Source organism: Sciurus carolinensis, chromosome 2 (assembly GCF_902686445.1).
Source record: "Sciurus carolinensis chromosome 2, mSciCar1.2, whole genome shotgun sequence".
Taxonomy (NCBI): domain Eukaryota; kingdom Metazoa; phylum Chordata; class Mammalia; order Rodentia; family Sciuridae; genus Sciurus; species Sciurus carolinensis.
In genome coordinates this window covers 41,723,709-41,732,804 of record NC_062214.1, presented here as the reverse complement: position 1 = coordinate 41,732,804, position 9,096 = coordinate 41,723,709, and the positions used below count along the sequence as shown (strand labels likewise).

Here is a 9,096-nt window from a genome sequence, read left to right as displayed (position 1 = left end):
TTTTCAAAGTAGTAGAATAATGAAGGATAAAAAGAATGAAACTCCAGTTGATTGCTAAATAATTGAAATACGACTTGAAAAGTTAGTTAACTTTTCTTCCTCATCTTTAGTTCTCTTGGAATGTTCTATTAGGAAATCTCAGAAGAAAAAGAAGTTCCTGTCCCTCTGCAACTCCCGTTGGTTATTAAAAAATCAATGCTATTTAAAAAAATAAGCAAATGTCCATGTATTTCATGCAGAGGTGATGTTTCCTTCGCATGCCTTCCTTCCAAATTCAGATGAGAGAACTAAGGACATCTTAGGCATCTCATTTTAGAATCAAGAAAAACAAATATTTCAAGCAAAACACACAATGCTTCTAAATGATATATCAATAACATTCATCTTAGGCTGGATGTAAGATTCTGCAAGGCAGGTGTATTTGGTCAATGCTATGCATTTTCTATTGTGGTTTCTTTGGCATGCTTCTAAAAGGAGAAGCATTTGTATCCCATAACTGAGACAAAGTTCAAATGTTCAAAATCCGTTGTTGATTCAATGGCACTTGGATTTGTTAAACAAACAAGAAAACAGACAAACAAACAAAAGACATCCAATCTGGACACTAATTCCCCTTCTCTGGATAAGAATTTTAAATTATTTTGTTACAGGTAAAAGCCTATCAACAAGAGCAGAGAGCTCTAACCAATATCAGGGTTGTGGAAGGTGTGAGTTTGGTGCTGTCTCCCGTAAGAGGTCATGAAAAGACTGAAATCAGAGGTCTGACACCACATCTCACTGGCCCCCAGGGACAGTCTGAAGACCTGTGCCATTACTGTGGCTGAGTTGTCAGTCGGTGGAGGAATGGGGGTGTAGGCACCAACTGAGGTTGTTGGGACCCAGAAGGGCTTCTTGGGTGTGAGTTTAGTAAACTCTCCATATGCTACTTTGGCTTCTGTGGAAAGTTCCTCCTCCAAGTTACCTGACTTACCAACAGTGGTCAGAAGAAATCATCAAGTTGTTATTCCCTGTTAGCAGCAAGAAGACCTCAAAGCTGTGGAACCACTTCTCCATTTGCTCTGCAGACTCCACCAGGGTGGTGTGCCTGCACTGAGTCCCCACCATCAGCGGGGGCAAGAAGTTAACCAACCTGGGCACCAGCTGCCTCTGAGGCACCACCACGTGCTCAAGGCAGATGTCCACCTGAGACCACCCCTTCCCGCTCTCCAGTCATCTGGGGGCCCCTGAGCACTGAGTTGTCAAGCGCTTCCTCCTTTGACGACCCCGATGAAAAGGTTTATGACTTCTACCCAGTTGCCAAAAGAATCGCCAGTCTGACAGTGGAGATGAACGCACTTGACCTCCAGTCATACTCCTTTGTGGACGACGTTGACTTAACAGGCTTCTGGAATCCTTGAAACCTCAGTACTCTTTGCCCTCCCCTTCCTACTTCTCCAGGACAGCTATCCTGGGTATATATGACAATGTGAAGCAGATGATTCTGTCACGGCTGAAGAGGCCGCGAGCAGCATGGTCCACTTCACACTGGGAATGTGAATGAGCACCCAGACCCGCAACCTGACCCTCACCACCCACTGGGTCACTTTCACATTGTCGGCCCAACCACACTGTGAGGACCACACTGCTCAGCACTTTAAGACATGTTGCAGGTTAACTGTGACTACAGCAGCAAAGCATCCAGAAGCAACTGGAGTGCCAGTGGGAAGCCTGAGTGACCCGTCAGCCTGCATGTTGGCATCACAGTCACCGACTACCCAAGCACTGGCAAGACTGAACTAGGCAGAGCACTTGAGCGTGCAGCACTTCTTCAGCCACACAGTGAACCTGATCACGAACGAGGCCATCAAGAGCCAGAGGATGGTGCAGGATCTACTGAGCATCGTCCGAAGCTGTGTGAATGAGTCCACTGGTCCCCCAAGGCCAAGGAGAAACGGACAGCAACAGTAAGAGCTGCAGCAGGTGTACACGCTGTGGCAGCATCACTTCATCCAGGATGTGCTGTCCAGGGGGAACATGCTCTTCCACATGCTGGAGAGGCTGCTGGGGCAATTAATGAGATATGCATCATGCACAACTTCAGAGAGCAGGTCAGCTGTGGGAGGTCATGCAGGTCAACGCTGCGAGCCGGGAGATGAGCACCCACGTGTCTGCTCTGAGCCAGGTCATCCCCATGATCCACATCCTCAGCAGGAAGGTAGAGATGCTCTTTGGGGAGACTATGGACGTTGACACCACGCAGAAGTCGCTGAAGGAAGCCATGACAAGACACCTGCCTGCCACCCTCCACGACCTAAGGTACGTCTTTGCCACATGACTGAACCCTCCATACAAATCCTCCCTGTTCACAGAGGAGGAGGTGGAGTGGCACAGGCAGGATTTAATCAGGGAGATAGAAATACTGAATTCTACCTCAGAGCCCACAGCCGACTCTGATGGTGTGACTCAGGGCCCCCATAGAGAGACTCTGGCGGAGGGGAGAACCTGTGGTTGCTGGTCGTCAAGGTGAAGAGGAAAGACCAGCGACAAAGGCTGCCTGAAGACATGGTGCTTGAGCACCTGGAGGAGGAGCTGAAGCCCCCTGGCCTGCTGGAACCCGAAGAGGTCACCCTGGCCTGGGCTGTTGACTTTGACCATGAGATTTTGGGACAGTCCCCCAAGCACCGTCCCTTCAGAAAAGCCGTTTCAGCACACCCACAGAGAATAGCAACGCTGGCCATCCCTGATGCATAATGGAGCATTTTAAAAAACTGAGTGAATCTTCCCTTGATATACTTTAAGTGCTATACATCGCCAGACTGGAGATGTTCTTTGTAGCACTAGCTGGCTGTTGTCCCAGGGCTGTGACCCGCCTAATGGAACCATGTGGGACACCAGGCCAGTGTCTGGGGCCACCTGGCAGCTTGCACTGTAACGTCACATGTGCCTTACTCCTGTCAGGCCAGGTAGGGGGCGTTTGAGAGTCCACTAGAAGCCTCAGTCAGTGTATGAAGTGGGATGATCAGGTTAAGCCATCCTGACAGAGCAGTTTTTAACTGCAGGCTGTAAAGTATGTCACAGAGTGAAGAGAATATTCTGGAAGCTGTTTACAACAGAGACAAAGCATTTGAAAACAAAACTGTACTTTGGTGAGTCACAGAGTGTGCAGTTGTGGTTATGTGGTTACAGAACGTTCCCATTTTGTTTTTGCCTTCAGGGTTACATGGTCAGTCGGGGAGGTCCCCAACTGTCTGTCCTGAGTTCCTTGAGATAGGAGCCAGGTGGGTATCCACACCAAGGATTCAGCCAGTGCAGAGCACGACAGTGCAGCAGGAGCCTGTTGATCAGGTCTCTGCATCTCTGACGGAACATCTCTGAGGATCAGCCCTCTACTTTGTGCGCTGACCCAAGGCACCAAGACTACAGCCCAGTAAAGCCAGAATTAAAGACAGGCAGTGTAGATAGGTGATCCCATTGGATGGAGATGGGTCCAGAAAGTTGGAGACCACCCCCGGAGACTGGAATGTCATTGTCTCCAGAGCTCTTTGATTGCCAAGATTACCTACCTATACTACCCCTCCCAAAAGGTTGCAGACAGGGAGTTGACAATTAATGCCCTCTGGGCTGCTTACTGCCTGGATCACTGCATTTGGTCCTTCCCCTTGCCCATCTGTGTCTCATCTTTTGGACATCTCACAGGCATCTCTTGGGCCTAGTCAGGTATGCAGGAAGGAGAGGGATAAGGGGGAAGAGGGCAGAACAGAAAACATCTAAAATGTATAAAAGGGGCAGGACACTCTCACTTCTTTCAATACCAGGATACCAACTATGGCCCCCTTCTCCCTCCCTGGAGAAGTCCATGTTACTACTTTTTAAATAAAACCTGCTTTCTACACTTGCCTTGATGCTTCTGCAATGTTCACACTTCAACATTTGAGGAAGCAGAACTGGTCACCGATAACAGGTGGTATCACCAGGGGCCCCTAGAGGCAGTGGCTGACCAACAGGGGGCGTCTGGCACGTAACAGTGGTGAGGCACGCCTCAGGCTTTCAGATTTTTCTTTTTTTACAATAGGGAAGATTTGGTCACACTGGAGTATTTTACAATCCCAAGGACATCAGAATGAAATATCGGTTATCAGATTCTTTTAACAATCTGACTTCTAAGTTTTTGTTTTCACATCTAAAAAAAGAAGGTTTATTTTCTCTTTTCAAATCATTAAGTGTTCTGGGTGAGAGGACATTGGTCATCTGTCTATGACTTTTTAGGAAAGTTGCCATTTTGTGGAAATACTGTACCTATACTTCATCTAAATTTGAGCAGACTATGCTTTAGTGTATTTATAAATAATGACTTCATTTTCTAAATTAAGCTTTTTATTTTCAATTTTCAGAAAAATACATATACGGGTTGTGTTTTACTGGACTTTCCAATAGAGAGAAAAAAATAAGAGTTTATCTGATATTGTACATTTAAACTTAAGTCTTTCTAATCAAATTTCAAACTAGGATCCTAATGTTCCCTCAGCTAGAAATAAACAGGTCAGCACAGGGCCACCAAGTCCTGACACCCAGCACTTCCTTAGGCAGACTTTATCTGAAGTGGATATTAGAGAGACTTGAAGGCCAAAAAATATCTTTTTGCAGTGTTAACACACTTAAGAATGCTGATCTTTGTAAGATCCTTTTCACAGCACACAAATGGTTTCTTTAAATGGCTGAAGCCCTTTCACATCAGTTAAACCTTTTATTAAGACAAGCAGTTTGAAAACCCATTTGCAGTTCCTATTCAGGATCACAGACAGCCGAGAAGGAGAGGCCCTGTTCCAGAAGAATACAGCCCAGAAGGGAGGCTGACAAGCAAGTATTTTTATAAGAGAGAATAAAATAAGTCATACATTGAAGGTGAATGCAAATTATTCCAGAGGGAGAAGAGAGACAATATCGTAGAGGCATTGTGGAAGATTATGGGAGAATGAGAGCTTTATTCTGAGTCTTGACATAGATGGAGGAACTAGTGGACTGTGTATGCATTTATGTCTTCATTCACTCACACATCCATTCATTCAACAGGTATTTATTCAGTGCCCACATGGGCCAGCCACTATTATATGCACTGGGGGTACAGTGGAAACCAAGATGAAGCCCTGCCATGTTAGAGCTTACATGCTAGTGAGGGAAACAAAAACTAAACAAACTACTACAGTTCATCACTGGCAAGAGCTCTCTGAAAAGCAAAGTAGGGTAAGAGGGTAAAGAGTGAGTTGGCGGTGGTGGTGGGCTCAGAAAACAGCTTAGAGGAAGGAACATTAGGGAAGAGGAGAAACAGTGCAGTTTTCACATGTCAATAAGGAAACTGGGTTTTATTCCAAGGTAAGTAGAAAGCACTTCAGGATTTGTTTGGTTTCTTTTTTTCAATGCAAATGACATCTTTATTGAGGTATTAATAGTCAATTAATTGTGTGTATTTAACATGTGAAATTCAAGGAATAGCAACAATATTTTATAGACTTTTACAGAGAATATTTTTAATAATGAGAAACTACTTGTATATACTATAAAAGCTTTTAAGAATGGAGGAAGGACATGAACCAATTCATTTTGTTAATGAATGATGTAGCAAATTGACCATAGGGAGACAAGGAAGGAAGCAAGAGGACCAGACGGGAGGTGTGTACACAGCCCAGGCTGGAGCCACTGAAGGTGGTACAAGATTGATAAGCGTCAGGAAGGTGAAAGGTCAGATCTGGAGCTGCGTTTTACAGGGGAAGCAAACAGTCAGAACTGAATCCCAACTCAGATGGGGAGAGTAGTGGGTTAAGAGGATACAAAAATGAATCTGAACTATGGAGCTCAGAGAAAATGCAAGGTGTCTTTGGAATAGAAGAGAATGAAGAAAAGCAGATAGGGAATGAGTCAAAAGTTGGCAATGCCTATTAGGTATCTATTACAGATGTCCCTTCTGTAATATTCTGCAATATATATCTATTTTGTGCTTAGATTCTTTCATCAGAATCTTCAAGATCTAGAAAATAGAAAGTCAGTATTTTAGGCTGAGAAAATACCCAGCAAGGGGGACAAGATAATGACTGGTAAACAAACCATGCCAAAGAACGTGGTGGCTAGGAGGATCTGCCAGACCAGGGTTAGGAGAACTTCAACACGGCTCCCTATTTGAAGAAGTACTGGCTGTAGAAGAGGAGCACCCAATCAGTATCAGTTTCAGGACAGAAACCATGAAGTGAGTGTAAGCAGATGGCCTGAAAAGGGGATCAGAACCAGAAAGTTTTATAGTGGCTCAGGAGAGACTTAATAAAAGCGCCAGAGTTAAGAAGAGGTTTCAGGGATGAAAAGAAAGGACAGTGCATTTCAAAAGAAGGTGCAGGAGCATTCACTACTTAGTGTATACCCAAGAAAAATGCCTGTATGTTTCCAAAAAATATACTCATAAGAACCAAAGCCAGAGATTCACCCAATAAATCCATCATCAACTTAAAATAATCATAAGTCAAAAATCCATTTAATACACCTAAACTACTGAAAAACAATTTAACCCAGCCTTTTGAAAACATCCTCAGAACACTTACATTAGCCTAGAGTTGGGCAAAATCAACTTATGTAAAACCTATTTTATAATAACATGCTGCACATCTTGTGTAATTTACTGAAAAGATCAAAACTGAAAGTATAGTTTCTAATGAATTCAAATCACTTTCACCCCATTGCAAAGTCAAAAACTCTGCAGTCAAACCATCCTAAGTCAAGGATCATCTGTCTAGCAATAAAATGAGCCAGCTACTAGGCACAGCAATGATTTAAACAACCAATTGAACATAACATTGAGTGAAAAGAGCCATACACAGAAAAGCACATGCTTTATAGTTCCATTTAAGTAAAATTGTAAAACACATAAAACCATCCTGTAGGATTAGAAGTCAGGATAGTGGTAACACTTGAAGGAGAGAGAGGGTAAAGTAGAAGGGCCAAGGTGCTTTCTTTGGTGGTTGTTAAGCTTTTGGCTCTCCATCTGAGAGCTGTGTCCACTAAAGCTACTTTTATTTAAAAAAATTTTATTCCACACCATGTGCCAGGGATTCTAAAAGGTATCGGTGATACATAAGTCCAACACAATGACCTGTGCAATTTTATGTGTCTCAATAAAAATTGTACATTAAAGTAGTAAATTTCAAGAATGACTTTCATCCCTGGAAAGGCTTTTGGTCCTTTTCAAGTGATTGACACCATGTGGCCTGTAATGACCTGGAGCTTTCCAGGGTGAGAGTCTGTCTGGATTTTGCACAGTGCTGCACACCCCATCCCTGCCTCACACTTTCTTAGGGCCTTTGAGGTCTTAGCAGATAGCCTCCTGGACTAAACTGAGAAGTCTGGTGTCACAGGGCAAGGGCCTGCGCAGAGCTGAGGTGGCCCCTTTCTTACCCGTTCTTGTAACCGTGCAGGAAAGATTCCGAACATGTCACTCAGAGTAGCAGCCATGAGTTTATTAGAGAGAATAGAAAAGGGGTAAAGTGGACACTCTCCAGGGAGAGTAGGTCCTCTCAGAGGGGAGGACTGCATGCCACTCCTGCCCTTCCTTTTTATTGAGTGTCCCAAATAACCAGAGAGTTCTGCCCACATCCACCTCTTGACTTTTGACTGACAGCAGAATGACATCAGATTTTCAGTTTCCCCCTGTGCATGACAACTCTCAGTCACATAGGCCCGTGTTGACTGGTTCTAATTGGAACTTGTTCTTACAGATTTTATGGTGAGGGGAAGTTACCCTCATCTCTGAGTTCTGCTCTGTGTTAAGGGTCAACAAAGTCCCCCGTTCAGGGTAACTTGTCTTCTTCTTATCCCACTTCAGGCCCACATTTCTCCTACAGATAACAAGTTGTTTGCTGAAGAAGGTAACATATCCTAATGACTTTAACCAGTGGGGAGGGCGTCAGGTAAATTGGTTTTATATTTTTAAAGAAAGCATATGGGGGTCAGCACAGTGGGCCCAGTTTATAATTATTTCTTAATCTTGTGCTCCCACTGCTCACATATGTCTGATGTGACCTGTCACTGGGACTTGACTCTAGAAGTCCTATGGGATGATACAGTTTGGCTTTGAGATGTGATGTGGGAAGTGACAAATTATCACATTTCCACAATAGTTATGAACACGTGAATGGATTAAGACATGCAAAATTAACTTCTTTACTCTGCTAATTGATCCGACCTTGTTTCTTATCACAAACCTCAGCACCATCCCACAGAGACAGGTGTGCTTCCTGAATATGGGTTCACCAAACTTCCGCCACCCATTTCCTTCTTCCAGGGCTGCACTCCATCTCCAATATTTATGTCACAATTTCCTCAAAAGATTCTGATGAAATCTACAGATTTCAATGAAATCTAAGAATTCACATGGTAACAAATTAAAATGTTTTCTTCAAGTATCAGGATTTGACAGAAACAGGCTCGGTTGTCCTTTACTTACCCAAGTTCTTAGTTCACAGATAATAAGAATACATGCATATAATGAATTTACAGATTTAATTCCCATCCTGCTGCTGAAATCAGAGGGAAGGAAGCCTACCCTCCTCTTTTGCCCCCTAATCAAAGACAAATAACTCAACAGAACCCTAAGCAGTGGGGGACCAAGAGCAGAGTGGGGGTGCAATCTGCTCCAGGTGCAGATAATGAGAGATGCATTACCTACATTAGTAATTGTTCTGAAAACAATGTTGAAACTGATTGTCCCTCTGCTTGTACTCATCGCCATGGGCCACCACGTGCTAAGGATCCTATACAATGTCAGTAATATAATGCTTCTCCCGGAAACGAGTATTTGTCCAAATTCTAAACAATTATTATAATTATTGACTGTTGGATTTCGGCAATACACATGCTAACCTCAAATTGTACATTTTAAGTACTTATCATTTAATAAACATTATGCTCTACATGAAAGCTGATTCACAGATCTCCAGTTTTACCTTCCACTGCTACACACAAGACTCACTGGCAGCTGCTTTGAGAGTGAGTTCATAATGATAGCAAAGGTCTGTAGCTTCCTTTGGCTGCTGTCTGTTGAGCACAGATTTTATCTGTGTGTGTGTGTGTGTATGTGTG

General features: G+C 43.7%; 1 pseudogene; it reads left to right on the top strand.

Moving 5' to 3' along the window:
- Nucleotides 1-738: 738 nt before the first annotated feature.
- On the top strand, nucleotides 739-2,814 carry LOC124976308 (zinc finger BED domain-containing protein 4-like; annotated as a pseudogene).
- The last annotated feature ends 6,282 nt before the right edge of the window (nucleotides 2,815-9,096 follow it).